At 40.1% G+C, this 15,000-nt stretch overlaps 1 protein-coding gene and 1 non-coding gene across 5 annotated transcripts in view; both read left to right on the forward strand.

Annotated features, from left to right (window-relative positions):
- The window catches only part of GPATCH8 (G-patch domain containing 8), a 104,682-nt gene that overhangs the window by 3,253 nt on the left and 86,429 nt on the right, over positions 1–15,000 (forward strand). The window lies entirely within an intron of this gene.
- Positions 14,187–14,290, forward strand: LOC132542253 (U6 spliceosomal RNA). Its single transcript, XR_009553356.1, has one exon. It is a non-coding gene; the product is annotated as a U6 spliceosomal RNA (small nuclear RNA).

Here is a 15,000-nt window from a genome sequence, read left to right on the forward strand (position 1 = left end):
GCAAGATCATATACTGTAGTCATCTATATTTCACATATTAGTGGAACCATCAGTATTTGTCCCTCGCCTCTTTCAAAGTTACTGTTTTTTCTTTAGATAGAGGCAGAAAGAAAGTGAAAGAAACCCTAGCACCAAAGCTTCCCTCAATGTGGGGCAAAGTCCCAGGCTAGGGCCTGGGCTTTGTACATATGGAAGCAGCACACTATCCATGTGAACTATTTCATTTTGTTTTATTTTAATGAGAGAAACCAAGAGAAAGGGTACAAAGAGAGAGAGATCAGAGAACTACTCTACTGTGGCTCATGGTGATTCTGGGGGTTGAACCTGGAATGAACCTCAGAGCCTCAGGTGTGAAAAATCTTTTTGCAGAACCATTATGCTGTCTCCCCAAAGATATAACACTTTTTGTGTGTGGCATATATGATATGCTATTTGAAACATTTATGAATATAAAGAGTAATTATCATGGATATCTTTCAACAAATTTTTCTAACTTCATTATAGTAACAAACAGGTACTAATAGGCTTTGCATATATTGTCTCAGTCTTCACAATAACCCTAAGAGGTAAGTAATTTCTCTCTCATTTCCAAATGAGTAAGTTGGGATATAGAGAATTAAATAACATGACCAAGTACATACATCTGGTAAATGATACCCTGGATTCAGACTCTGACTTCTTAATTATTTTTATTTATTTATTTTTGTTGCCCTTGTTTTTTTATTATTGCAGCTATTATTGTTATTATTGATGTCATCATTGTTGGATAGGATAGAGAGAAATGGAGACAGGCGGGGAAGACAGAGAGGGGCAGAGAAAGACACCTGTAGACCTGCTTCACCACTTTTGAAGCGACCCCCCTGCAGGTGGAGAGCTGGGGCTGGAACTGGGATCCTTATACTGGTCCTTGCGCTTTGCACCACCTGCGCTTAACCCGCTGTGCCACCGCCCGACTCCCAACTTCTTGATTCTTGAACCTTTGCTTATGACCATTATCTCTACCAACAATTGTGTGTTTTGCATGACTAATTGAATCATTAACTATGGATGATAAACTTACAGGTTACAAAGGACAAATTTTCAGAGGAGTGATACAACTACAAATTCCACTCTTTGTCTTGATTTTTTAAAAATATTTTATTTATTAATGAGAGGGTTAGGAGAGAGAGAGAACCAGATCACTCCGGTACATGTGCTGCTAGGGATTGAACTCAGGACCTCATGCTTGAGAGATCCAATGTTTTATCCACTGTGCCACCTCCCGGACCACTATTTGTCTTGATTTGTTTGTTAGTTACTGTAAGCATTCTAAGGAGGCATCTGACAGTGATAAATTATGTTGTATTCTAGAGTTTATATTGTTAACTGTTCTTCCAGTTTAGGCATTTTTATGGTAACCTTTTTAACTACTACTGTTAATAATCTGGCTTCAGGGGCCAAGTGGTAGGGGTACTTGCTTGAGTGCACGTCTCCATACACAAGGACCTGGATTCAAGTCTCTGGTCCCCATCTTCAGGAGAAAGCTTCATGAGCAGTAAAGCCAGACGGTCTGTAGGTCCCTTTTTTTCTCCATCTCTGCCCAATAAATAAATAGTTAAAAAAAGAATCTGATCTAAATTTCTGAATGATGGTTTCTGCGTACATTTACTAAATTAAAGCTTATTTCACAGATTGAAATGTTAGGGAGTCCAGCGGTAGCTCAGTGGGTTAAGCGCACGTGGCGCAAAGCGCAAGGACCGGCATAAGGATCCCAGTTCGAGTCTCTGGCTCCCCACATACATAGAAATCACGTCACAGGAAGTGAAGCAGGTCTGCAGGTATCTGTCTTTCTCTCCCCTTCTCTGTCTTCCCCATCTCTCTCGATTTCTCTCTGTCCTATCTAGCAACAACAACAACAATAATAACTACAACAATGATAAAACAGGGCAACAAAAGGGGAAAAAATGGTCTCCAGGAGCAGTGGATTCATGGTGCAGGCACCGAGCCCTGGCAACAAACCTGGAGGCAAAAAAAAAAAAAAAGAAATGTTAGACAAATTAGGGGGAAATAGGTAATGCACTTTATTTATTTTATTTTTTTATTATTTTTTTTATTTTTTATTTTTTTATTTAAGAAAGGATTAATTAACAAAACCATAGGGTAGGAGGGGTACAACTCCACACAATTCCCACCGCCCAGTCTCCATATCCCACCCCCTCCCCCGATAGCTTTCCCATTCTCTATCCCTCTGGGAGCATGGACCCAGGGTCATTGAGGGCTGCAGAAGGTAGAAGGTCTGGCTTCTGTAATTGCTTCCTCGCTGAACATGGGCGTTGACTGGTCGGTCCATACTCCCAGTCTGCCTCTCTCTTTCCCTAGTAGGATGGGTCTCTGGGGAAGCTGAGCTCCAGGACACATTGGTGGTGTCTTCAATCCAGGGAAGTCTGGCCGGCATCCTGATGACACCTGGAACCTGGTGACTGAAAAGAGAGTTAACATACAAAGCCAAACAAATTGTTGAGCAATCATGGACCCAAAGCTTGGAAAAGTGGAGAGGAAGTATTAGGGAGATACTGCAAACTCTAGTATACTTCTGCTTTCTTACTTTGGTGCCATATTCCAAACTCAGTCAATTTCTGCTTTGCGTTTCTACTTCTTTTTTTTTTTTTTTTTTAGGTAATGCACTTTAAGGTACAGATGTATTCAGCATTTTGAATTATAGTTTCAGTAAAGAAAGTTGTATATGTACAGTTATGTAAAGCTGCAAGATATTAAAAAACACTAGTTTTTAAAAAATTTTAAAAAATATTTTCCTTTTAGTTGCCCTTGTTTTATTGTTGTAGTTATTATTGTTCTTGATGTCATTGTTGTTGGATAGGACAGAGAGAAATGGAGAGAGATGGGGAAGAGAAAGATAGACACCTGCAGATCTGCTTCACTGCTTGTGAAGCGGCTCCCCACCTGGCCGGTCCTTGTGCTTTGCGCCACATGCGTTTAACCCAGTGCACTACCACCCGACTCCCACTGTTTAGTTTTTAGTGGTTGTGCAGTTACTAATAGTGAAACATAGCAGATGCTAGTGAGGAATGTTTTCAGTTTGTGTACCTGCAGAGGATTGATGATTCTCTCATTCTTCTCTGTTCTGAATACTTTCTACATTAGATTTCAAACAAAAAAGTTATAATAAATCAGTAAGTGATAAAGTGAGAGAGACAAATATAAAAGGCAAAGGATTTTATAAAATCTATACAAGTAATCAGAATCGTAAATAGTTGTAAGTTACATATTTTTCTGATGTAGTGTATTTGTAGAATATCCTTCAGATAATTATTATATCTATTAATTTTTTTATTGATAGTACACTTGCATATGCCCATGCACACACACATAGAACAGTACTTCACTTGTGAAGCTTCCTCCATGAAGGTGAGGAGCAGGGCTTGAATTGGGGTCCTTTTACATGGTAATATGTGCACTTAACCAGGTGTACCACCGCCCAGCCGGTGCCTTTTCAAAGGCACCACAAACCTAGAATTTAGTGTTTAAAAGTTCATCTTGAGTGGTCTTGGGAGGTGGATAAAGTGTTGGACTTTATGAGATCCAGAGTTCAGTCTGGCACTGCATGTTCCCATGTGATGCTTCTGGTCACTTTTCTCTCTCCCTCTCTCTTCCCTTAATTTTTTTTTTTTTAAATGAAAGTTCAAGGAGTCAGGTGGTGGCTTACCTGGTTGGGCACAGATGTTACAGTTCACTAGGATCCAGGTTCAAGCCACCTATCCCCACCTGCAGGAGGGAATTGTCACAAGTGGTAAAGCAGTGCTGCAGGTGTCTTTCTCCCCCCCTTCCCTTTCCCTCTTAATTTTTCTCTGTCTCTATCCAATAGATAAAATGTAAAAAAAAAAAAAAAAAAAAGATCGTTCATCTTGAGGGAATAATGTATAATATAATTTGAAATAAAGGTATAAGTGGTCAAGGAGGTGGCACAGTGGATAAAGCATTGGACTCCTCCCAAGCATGAAGTGCTAAGTTAAGTCTCTGGTAGCACATTTCTCTCTCTCCTCCTATCTTTCTCATTAATAAATAAGTGAAATCTTAAAAAAAAAAAGTACTTTATGAAGAAGAGCATTATAGTGGGTATTACAGTGAATGAGGTAAAATTCTTGAATAGTTTTCTTACACAACTGAAATGCATTGACTAGGCTTTTATTTTGTTTTTTATTTTATTTTATTTTTTAAAATTTCTTTATTGGGGAATTAATGCTTTACATTCAACAGTAAATACAATAGTTTGTACACGCATAACATTCTCCAATTTCCCATATAACCCCCACCAGGTCCTCTGTCATCCTTATTGGACCTGTATTCTCCCCATCCACCCACCCCAGAGTCTTTTACTTTGGTGCGATATGCCAATTCCATTTCAGGTTCTACTTGTGTTTTCTTTTCTGATCTTGCTTTTCAACTTCTGCCTGAGAGTGAGATCATCTCATATTCATCGTTCTGTTTCTGATCATCCCATATTCATCCTTCTTATTTCACTTAACATGAAATTTTCAAGTTTCATCCAAGATTGGCTGAAAACGGTGAAGTCACCATTTTTCACAGCTGAGTAGTATTCCATTGTGTATATATACCACAACTTGCTCAGCCACTCATCTGTTGTTGGACACCTGGGTTGCTTCCAGGTTTTGGCTATTACAAATTGTGCTGCCAAGAACATATATGTGTACACAGATCTTTTAGGATGGGTGTGTTGGGTTGCTTAGCATATATCCCCAGGAGAGGAATTGCAGAGTCATAGGGTAGGTCTATTTCTAGCCTTCTGAGAGTTCTCCAGACTGTTCTCCACAGAGGTTGGACCAATTGACATTCCCACCAGCAGTGTAGGAGGGTTCCTTTGACCCCACACCCTCTCCAGCATTTGCTGCTGTTACCTTTTCTGATGTATGACATTCTCACAAGAGTGAAGTGGTATCTCATTGTTATTTTGTAATATGTAGTTCTCAAGACATTTTATTTGAGGGTGCTGGCAGATGGCTCATGTGGTAGAATGCATACTACTATGGGCTTGAGCCTCCAGTCACCAAATAGAAACATCATGTGAAAAGGGGTAGCTTCAAAAGTGGTGGAGTGGTGCTCTAGTTCTTTCTCTGTCTCTCTCTCTACCATTGAGGCTTGGTGTCTGCATAATTCACCCTTCCCAGTGGCCTTCTCCCCCACCCCTCTCCCCAGCTTCCTTTCTTTTTGTATTAAGAGAAGGGAGAGGAGAGATACCTGCAAAAATGCTTCACCACTTGTGACGCTCCCCTCCCATTACACTGATACACAGAAGCATTACTTTCTTTTTTTTTTTTTTTTTTTGCCTTCAGGGTTATTAGTGGGGCTTGTTGCCTGCACTATGAATCCACTGCTCCTGAGGCCATTTTTTTCTCTTTTGTTGCTCTTGTTTATCATTGTTTTTTTAATTGAATAGGACAGAGAGAAATCGAGAGTTGAGGGGAAGACAGTGGGCGAGAGAAAGACACCTGCAGACCTGCTTCAACGTTTGTGAAGCAACCCCCTTGCAGGTGAGGAGCCGGAGGCTTGAACCGGGATCCTTATGCTGGTTCTTGCACTGCACGCCATGTGCGCCTAACCCATTGCGCTACCACCCCTGCTACCGGCCCCTGTAGCATTACTTTTATGTTCCCTATACATATAATGATTGGTGGACAGGATTGGAATCGAAAACATACAAATTTCAAAATGATGAACTGGTATGATTACTAGTAAATGCAGTATTGTTGGTTAGTATTTTTTCAGAGCATCAAGAGTGATTAAAGAACAGTCACCCCAGGGGAGTTGGCAGTAGTGCAGCAGGTTAAGTGCACGTGGCGCAAAGCACAAGAACCAGCATAAAGATCCCGGTTCCAGCCTCTGGCTCCCCACTTGTAGGGGAGTTGCTTCTCAAGCAGTGAAGCAGGTCTGCAGGTGTCTATCTTTATCTCCCCCTCTGTCTTCCCCATCTCTCTCCATTTCTCTCTATCCTATCTAACAACAATGACATCAATAACAACAATAACTATAACAGTGAAAAACAAGGGCAACAAAAGGGAAAATAAATAAATATATTTAAAAAAAAAAAAAAAGAACAGTCGCCAGGAAGGTTCCTTGATGGTGATTTGGAAGGTAAAGAGTAGTATATGTATTTAAGACCAAAAAAAAAAAAATCCTTGGGTATCAGGCAGTGGTGCATATGATTGATCACATATATTGCCAGTTGCAAGGATCTAAGTTTAAGCTCATGGTCCCCGTCTGCAGAGGGAAAGTTTCATGAGTAGTGAAGCAGTGCTACAAGGTGTCTTATTCTCTCCTCTGTCTCCCCTCTCCAAGGATCCCTGGTCCTCATCTGCAGGAGAGAAGCTTCAGGAGCAGGGAAGTAGTGTTGCAGGTGTCTCTTCTCTATCACCCTCTATCAGTAGTGAGACAGTGCAAGTAAGGGTCATGCAAAAAAGTCTTCTTTGCCTGAGGCACCAGAGGTCCTAGGCACCACCATAAACCCAAGTAGTGAAGTGCTCTTTGGTGGGAAAAAAAAGGCTGCCAGGAGAGGTGGAGCCATTTTTTTAAAACCTTAAAAAAATATTTATTTATTTCCCCTTTTGTTGCCCTTATTGTTTTATTGTTGTTGTTATTGATGTTGTCGTTGTTGGATAGACAGAAATGGAGAGGGGAGGGGAAGACAGAGAGGAGGAGAGAAAGACACCTGCAGACCTGCTTCACCACTTGTGAAGTGACTCCCCTGCAGGTGGGGAGCCGGGGCTGGAACCGGGATCCTTATGGTCCTTGGGCTTTGTGCCATATGTGCTTAACCCGCTGTGCTACCACCCGACCCCCGGAGCCATTTTTTAGGTATCAGTAACCCTAGTGGCAAAAAAAAATTTTTTTTAAAGGATTTTGTTCATGTATTAATGAAAAAGATAGGAAAGAGAAAGAATCAGACATCATTCTGGTACATGTGCTGCTGCTGGGGATTGAATTCAGGATTTCATGCTTGAGAGGCCAATGCTTTATCTGCTGTGCCATCTCCCACACAACTTTTTTTTTTTTTTATATAGAGCTGGGAAATCAAATATACATGATTTCTTTTTTTAATTTATTTTCCCTTTTGTTGCCCTTGTTTTTTCATTGTTGTTGTTGTCATCGTTGTTATATAGGACAGAGAAATGGAGAGAGGAGGGGAAGACAGAGAGGGAGAGAGAAAGAGAGACACCTGCAGACTGCTTCACCGCCTGTGAAGCGACTCCCCTGCCTGCAGGTGGGGAGCCGGGGGCTCGAAGCAGGATCCTTACACTGGTCCTTGCGCTTTGCACCATGTGCGCTTAACCCGCTGCGCTACCGCCGTACTTATTAATGAGAAAGAGGAAGAAAGAACCAGATCATCACTCTGGTACATATGTTGCTGGGCATCAGATTAAGGACCTTATGCTTAAGGGTCTAATACTTTATTCAGTTTACCAACATCCAGATCATTTACCTTTATTTTACTGACTTAATGTTGAGGTCAGATAGCTCTTGCATTGTATGTCACTCAAAATTTTTCTTTTTCAAAAAAATTTTTCTGAGACATAATGATTTACAAGATAGTTGTCATATGACACAATTTCTTACTTCCCCGTGATAGGTATCTGCACACTATTACTGCCAACGTCCTCCATTGTGTACTAGGTTCAAGATATTTTCAACTAGAAAATATTGTTGTATTATTACATTTAGTTTCATCTCATGAGGCCTAATTTGTCATCTTTGCCATTCTGGCACTTGTGTTGATTTCAATGAGAAGTTTCAATACATTTCAGTGTTTCCTAGAATTAAAGTAAAAGAGTTTCTTATTTAAAAAAAAAAAAAAAAGTTCTATTAAGTTTTAGAGCGATAATGGAAAAAAAGTTATTGGTCCTTTGTGACTGACTATTAAAATAATGATTGTTGGAACACAGTATGCATATCTATGACTCATGTAACATTTTTCCATAGAGCAATGTAATTTCTCATCCTTCTTAAGGATAGTGCTTTTTAAAATCAAAGATTTATTTAATTATATGTTAATGAGAGAGGGAAAGAGAACCACATCTCTCTGGGATATGGAATACCAGGAATCAAACTTTGGACTTCTTACTCCTAAATTCAGCATTCTATTAACTGTGTTACCTCCTGGGCTACTCCTAATATTAGGAAAGATTGTTAATATTTGAGTAACATTTGTTCTTAAAAGTAATTTATGAGTTTATCTGAGGGGGAAATTAGTTAAGACATGCTTATTTGAGGGTTTTTTTTTTTTTTTTTTTTTTTTGCTCCAGGGTTAACACGGGCTCCCTGCCTGCACTACGAATCCACTGCTCCTAGAGGCTATTTTTTCCCTTTTGTTGCCCTTGTTGTTTATCATTGCTGTTGTTATTATTATTGTCATTTTTGTTCGATAGGATAGAGAGAACTTGAGAGAGGAGGGAAAGACAGAGGGGGAGAGAAAGACCTGCAGACCTGCATTACCGCTTGTGAAGTGACCCCTGCTGCAGGTGGGCATCCCGGGGCTCTACCTGGGATCCTTGCTCTGGTCCTTGTGCTTCGAGCCACGTGGGCTTCATTTGCTGCACCACTGAGCCCGGTGGTAACGCAGCGAGTTAATAAAAGAGACACAAGGGCGCAAAGCACAAGGACTGGCATAAGGATCCGGGTTCGAGCCCCTGGCTCTCTGCCTGCAGGGGATTCGCTTCACAGGTCGTGAAGCCTGTCTGCAGGTGTCTTTCTCTCCCCTTTTCTGTCTTCCACATCTCTCTCCATTTCTCTCTGTCCTATCCAACAACATCATGAATAACAACAACAGTAATAACTACAACAATAAAAAAATAAGGGCAACAAAAAGGAATAAATATTTTTTAAAAAGAGGCACAAGGAAAGAGTTAATAAAGAGACACAAGGAGGGAGTCGGGCTGTAGCGCAGCGGGTTAAGCGCAGGTGGCGCAAAGCACAAGGACCGGCATAAGGATCCCGGTTCGAACCCCGGCTCCCCACCTGCAGGGGAGTCACTTCACAGGCGGTGAAGCAGGTCTGCAGGTGTCTGTCTTTCTCTCCTCCTCTCTGTCTTCCCCTCCTCTCTCCATTTCTCTCTGTCCTATCCAACAACGACAACAACAATAATAACTACAACAATAAAACAACAAGGACAACAAAAGGGAATAAAAAAATAAATATTAAAAAAAAAAAAAAAAAAAGAGACACAAGGAAAGAGAGAAAGATTACCACTACATTGAAGTTTCCTTAACTTTCCTGAACCTAGGTTATATGCTTGACTAAGCAGTCACACTATCCAGCCCAGTGAAGTTAACATTTGAGCTGAATCTTGAAAGATGAGATTATATTTTTGCAAAGGAAAAGAATAGGAAGACATACATTTTTAGACAATAGCCAGGATAAAAATATTGAAGTGGAGCATGCAGAATTTGTCTCTTAAAACAATGAGTAAACCATTGGATATAGTGACAAAGTGAAAGCCAGGGCTACAAAAATAAAATGTTTATTTGGGGGTGGAGGGTTGTGAACCAGAGCATCACTCTAGCACATGCATACCAGGGATCAAACTCAGGATCTCATGCCTTGGAGTTCAGCTCCATACCCACCGCACCATCTGCCAGGCTTCAGAGCTACAAAAGTAAGATAATTTAATACTCCAAACAAGATTATAGTAGCTGTTTATGGTGTACAAGCAGGAGAATGGAGATCAAAACAATCTTTTAAGTAGGAAGATTTAATTTATAAACAATTGTGTTAGATGTGCTATACTTAACAGTTACAGTGGATTATAATCCCATCTCCATTAGCCATAATTAATGTAAAGTGGAGCAAAAGAGTATAAACTAGAGAGTTGTAATAATGAGCCATGTTTGTTTGTCTTTGTCTCTTGACTTTCAGAGAGGAAAGACATCACAGCATTAATAGTCCCATGGGGCATTAAACCTGGGTCACATTCATGCTGAAGCAGGCACCCTCCCAGATGAACTATCTTACTGGCCCTGGACTATGTAGTTTTAAGCTTAGCAAGGACATAAACGAGGACTTCTTTAAAAATATTCACTTTATAGGAGTTGGGCGGTAGCACAGCGGGTAAAATGCAGGTGGCGCAAAGTGCAAGGACCAGCATAAGGATCCCAGTTCAAGCCCCTGGCTCCCCACCTGAAGGGGAGTCGCTTCACAAGCGGTGAAGCAGGTCTGCGGGTGTCTTGTCTTTCTCTCCCCGTTTCTGTCTTCTCCTCCTCTCTCCATTTCTCTCTGTCCTATCCAACAACGATGACAATAATAATAACTACAACAATAAAACAAGGACAACAAAAGGAAATATTTTTAAAAATTCATTTTATTTGCACATCATATTTTTCTTTGAACTAGTGCAGAGTTTTTTGTTTAAGTGTCTGAATAAAGATTATACCAGTCAGTAGTTTTAAAAAAAGCATTACTGTGAATCCCATAGGATCTCATAAATATTCTTTCCGTACCTTTTTGAATGGATTGTATGCTTCATTTTGCATATATATCTAAATGGGTTTTCTCTAGTGTTGTTCTCCTTCCCCACCACCCCACTTCACCCCTGTTTTTCAGTGTAGTGCTCTTTTTGGAAACTAGTTTCTTCTGGTCATATTATCCTAGAAAACTTGATATGTCAGGCAGGTGCTGATATATTTTTAGACACTTGTATGATATGTTCATGTGCTTGGCCCAGTATAGTGTGTGTTCAAGTTGTTAGTTAGTTGCTGAGATTGCTAACCAACTGTCTTTTCTGCCAACATACACAGAATTAAATTTAATAAGTGAATTTATTCTTCTGTTTTTTTTATTGTCTTCTACAGTGCTTTAATAGTATAATTCACTATGTGTGTCTTTAACCCATGTAACCTATATGGTAACACATAGGGTAGTAATCTGAATTTCAAAGCTTGTGAAAGGTAGGACTAGTCCTAGAGAGAGTTTGGGTCATTTCTCCAATGTTATAGTTAGCAAATGATAATACTCAGTTTCTTGTGCCTTTAACTTCAGAGCTCTTTTGTTTTTATAATTTATAGGAAATTGTTGTAAATCTATATGATTTACATATATGACTATATATGAAAACAATAGTGAATTGATTTTGAGGAACTGATTACAGTGGTGCTGTTTTCCAAACTGAAATAAATTAAAATTTACTTATTTTTTCAGATAGAGACAAAAACAGAGGGGAGGGAAAGTAGAGAGGGAGAGAGACATCTGCAGCACTGCTTCACTGATCATGAAGTTTCCCTCCTGCAGGTGGGGACCAGGGTTTGAACTTGGATCCTTGTGCACTGTAACGTGTACTCAACTGGGTGTACCATCACCCAGCTCTTCAAATTGAAATAAATCTTAAGTATATTAATAAAGTGACACTAATAAATTCCTATAATATCCCATTTCTTTTTGGATGGGTTTTTCTTCCTGACACATTTTCATTAAAAAAAAAAAAAGTGGGAGGAAGAGTACAAGCACAAAACACTGCTCCACTATCAGTGGAATTCTGACACATCTTGTCTGTTTTTCTCATGTGGTGCAAACCCAGGACTTTAAGGCAGGTGATCTACCACTGAGTTAACTATCCTTACCTGAAACATTTTATTATTAAGTGTTTAGGATGATGCTAGAATTACTTTATTTGGAATATATAGGGATGAGAGGTCAACAGAGATGACTTGCCTCCCTCTTATTTAGAGGAACACTGAATCTGATCATAAATGAACTATGAAATAATCTATCATTTATAACTTTATTTGATAAGCACTTTTTTTTGTTCATGACTTCTGAAATTAATGTGTTTTCAAATCTGTAAACTACACGTTATAAACTAGTCTGTTACTTGAGTTGTGAGTTTGGGCTACAATTACTATATTCATATTACAAAATACTAATTTTTGTTGGAGTATTTGTGTTTTATTTTGTTGTTGCTGGAGCTTCAGTGCTCCAGGATGACATTTTGAAAAATTATTTATTTGATAGGATAGAGAGGGCCTGGGAGATGGTGCACCTGGTTAAGCACACATAGTACTAATCATAAGGATCTGGATTTGAGCCCCTGGCTCTGAAGGTATCTGTCTTTCTCTTTCCCTCTCTGTCTACCCCTCTTCTCTCAGTTTTTCTCTGTCTATCCAATAAAATGGAAAAAATGGCCTCCTGGACAGTGGATTTGTGGTGCCGGCTCTAAGCCCCATCAGTAACCCTGGAAGCAAAGAAAAAAAAGGGGGGGGGGAGGTAATGACACCTGCAGGTTTTGTTTTTTTTTTTAAAGAATGTTATTAACATTTTATGTTGTAAGAGTATAGAAAGAAATTAGATAACTTTTTGGGGCCAGGTGGTGATGCACCTAGTAGAATGCCTATGTTGGAATGCATTATTCCCTGGTCTCCACCTACAGGGGGTAAGTTGCTACTGGTGAAGCAGTGTTGCTGCTCTTTCCCTCTCTATCACCCCCTTTCCTCTCAATTTCTGGCTGTTTCTATCCAATAACTAACGATCATAAAAAATAAAAGAAATTAAATAACCTTTTTATAATAGTTTGTGATCTTTAAATTTTATGAATAATTGGCTCTTCTAAGTTTAATTGTTCCACTGGTTATCATTTGATTAATTATTGAAACAGGCACAGTTGGAGGATCATGTGAATGCTAAAAATCAGCACTGATTAGCAAATAAAGAGATCCCACATATGGGTAAATTTAGGGAAATTCCAATATATTTAAGAGATCAAACAAAGTGAAAACATTTTTCCCCAAATGAAATTGTAAAGAAATTTTCACATTGTCCTATACTTGGAAAGCAGAATCGTGACTTAAAAGAAACTAGAGCTGTTATGTATCTTCTTTTTTTTTTTTTTTTTTTTTGGCCTTCAGGGTTATTGCTGTGGCTCAGTTCCTGCACCATGAATCCACTGCTCCTGGAGGCCATTTTATTTCCCCTTTTGTTGCCCTTGTTGTTGTAGCCTTGTTGTGGTTATTATTTTTGTTGTTGATATCGTTCGTTGTTGGATAGGACAGAGAGAAATTGAGAGAGGAGGAAAGAAAGATAGACACCTGCAGACCTGCTTCACCACCTGTGAAGCGACTCCCCAGCAGGTGGGGAGGCAGGGGCTCGAACCGAGATTCTTACGTCAGTCCTTGAGCTTTGCGCCACGTGCACTTGACCCGAGTATTTAAATATTGTTAACTGTATACCCCATCAATTTGATCTGGAGCCCATATTCAGCTTAGGAGCCTATGTAACCTTTGCATCCCTGTAGGTCTGAGCTCACATTCTGTTGTCATGACTAGGAACATTCCAGGCTGCACTAATTTCAGGATCCATCTTCCCAGTAGAGTATGTTGTCCAACCTCCCTTCAGAGAACGGAACAGTCCCTTCCATTGTTGATCCACATTTGAGGGCAAGGTCCCTATAGGGGCCCACAGAGGCGTTCAGTATGTTGTTCCTGATAGAGATGACTAGTGACAGTGGAGAGAGGGATCTGTTAGAGGTCTAGGCCCATCATGTCTGTGTGGAAACCCCAGGGCTCCCTGACTAGGGCCCCAGGTGATCTGATGTGACTAAAGTGTCATCATTAAAGTATGCTTGTCTCTTGTTATCCAGCTTTTGTAATCTTTACTTTGTATGACTTTTTTTGTTTGCCTTGCGGAAGAATGAGCCTAGGACATTGTACATGCTCAGTACCACTACTGAGGGGTCTCCTTGGGCTGATTTTTTTTGTTGTTGAGAGTTTAATATGGATATAGATAGAAAGGGAGAAACACCACAAGACTGCTTCTTCTTCCACATAGTTTCACCTGATGCTATTTATGTGGTCTTGGGGCTTGAACCTAGCACCTCACCCATAGTATGATGAATATTATATTTGGGTAAACTTATCTTTTGACTTTATTGTGTGCATTTTAAAATCTTTTTTATATGAAAGTATTTATTTTTTTATTATTGGATAGAGACAGAGAAATGGAAAGGTGAGGAGGAGGTAGAGGGAGAGAGAAGAGAGATACCTGTAGCCCTATTCACCACTTGTAAAGAAACTTTCCCCCTGCAAATGGGAACCACTTGAACCTGCATCCTTGTATACTGTATTGTGTATGCTTAACTAAGTGCGCCACTGCCTGCACTCATTTTAAAATCTTTAGCATTATTTTTAAGAAATGTAGTGCTAGCTTCGGCAGCACATACACTAAAATTGGAACGATACAGAGATTAGCATAGCCCCTGTGCAAGGATGACATGCAAATTCATGAAGCTTCCATAGGGGGTCGGTGCAGCAGGTTAAGTGCACGTGGTGCAAAGCACAAAGGCCAACATAAGGATCCCGGTTTGAGCCCCTGGCTCCCCACCTGCAGGGGAGTCGCTTCATAGGTGGTGAAGCAGGTCTGCAGGTGTCTATCTTTCTCTCTTCCTGTCTTCCTCTCTTCTCTCCATTTGTCTCTGTCCTATCAACAACGATGGCATCACTAACAACAACAATAATAACTACAACAACAATAAAACAACAAGAACAACAAAAGGGAAAATAAATAATAATAAAGAAATGTAAAATCACTTCTGGTCTGGTTCTTAAAACTTTTTTTTTTCTTTGCCAGAGCTCTGTACCTGCACTACAAATCCACTGCTCCTGGAGGCCATTTTTTCCCTTTTTGTTGCCCTTGTTGTTTTTCGTTGTTGTTATTATTGTTGTCATTGCTGTTGGATAGGATAGAGAAACATTGAGAAAGGAGGGGAAGACAGAGAGGGAGAGAAAGATAGATACTTGCAGACCCGCTTCACCACTTGTGATGCGACTCCCCTGCAGGTGGGGAGCCGGGGCCTTGAACCAGGATCCGTACGCTGGTCCTTGTGCTTTGCACCATGAGCACTTAACCCGGTGTGCTAACGCCTGGCCCCCCCAAACTTTTGATTTGTCCACCCTGGTTTGAACCCCCCACATCCTACCTGTACTTGGGAAGATTCACAAACAGTGAAACAAA

This window comes from Erinaceus europaeus, chromosome 12, assembly GCF_950295315.1.
Source record: "Erinaceus europaeus chromosome 12, mEriEur2.1, whole genome shotgun sequence".
Taxonomy (NCBI): Eukaryota; Metazoa; Chordata; class Mammalia; order Eulipotyphla; family Erinaceidae; genus Erinaceus; species Erinaceus europaeus.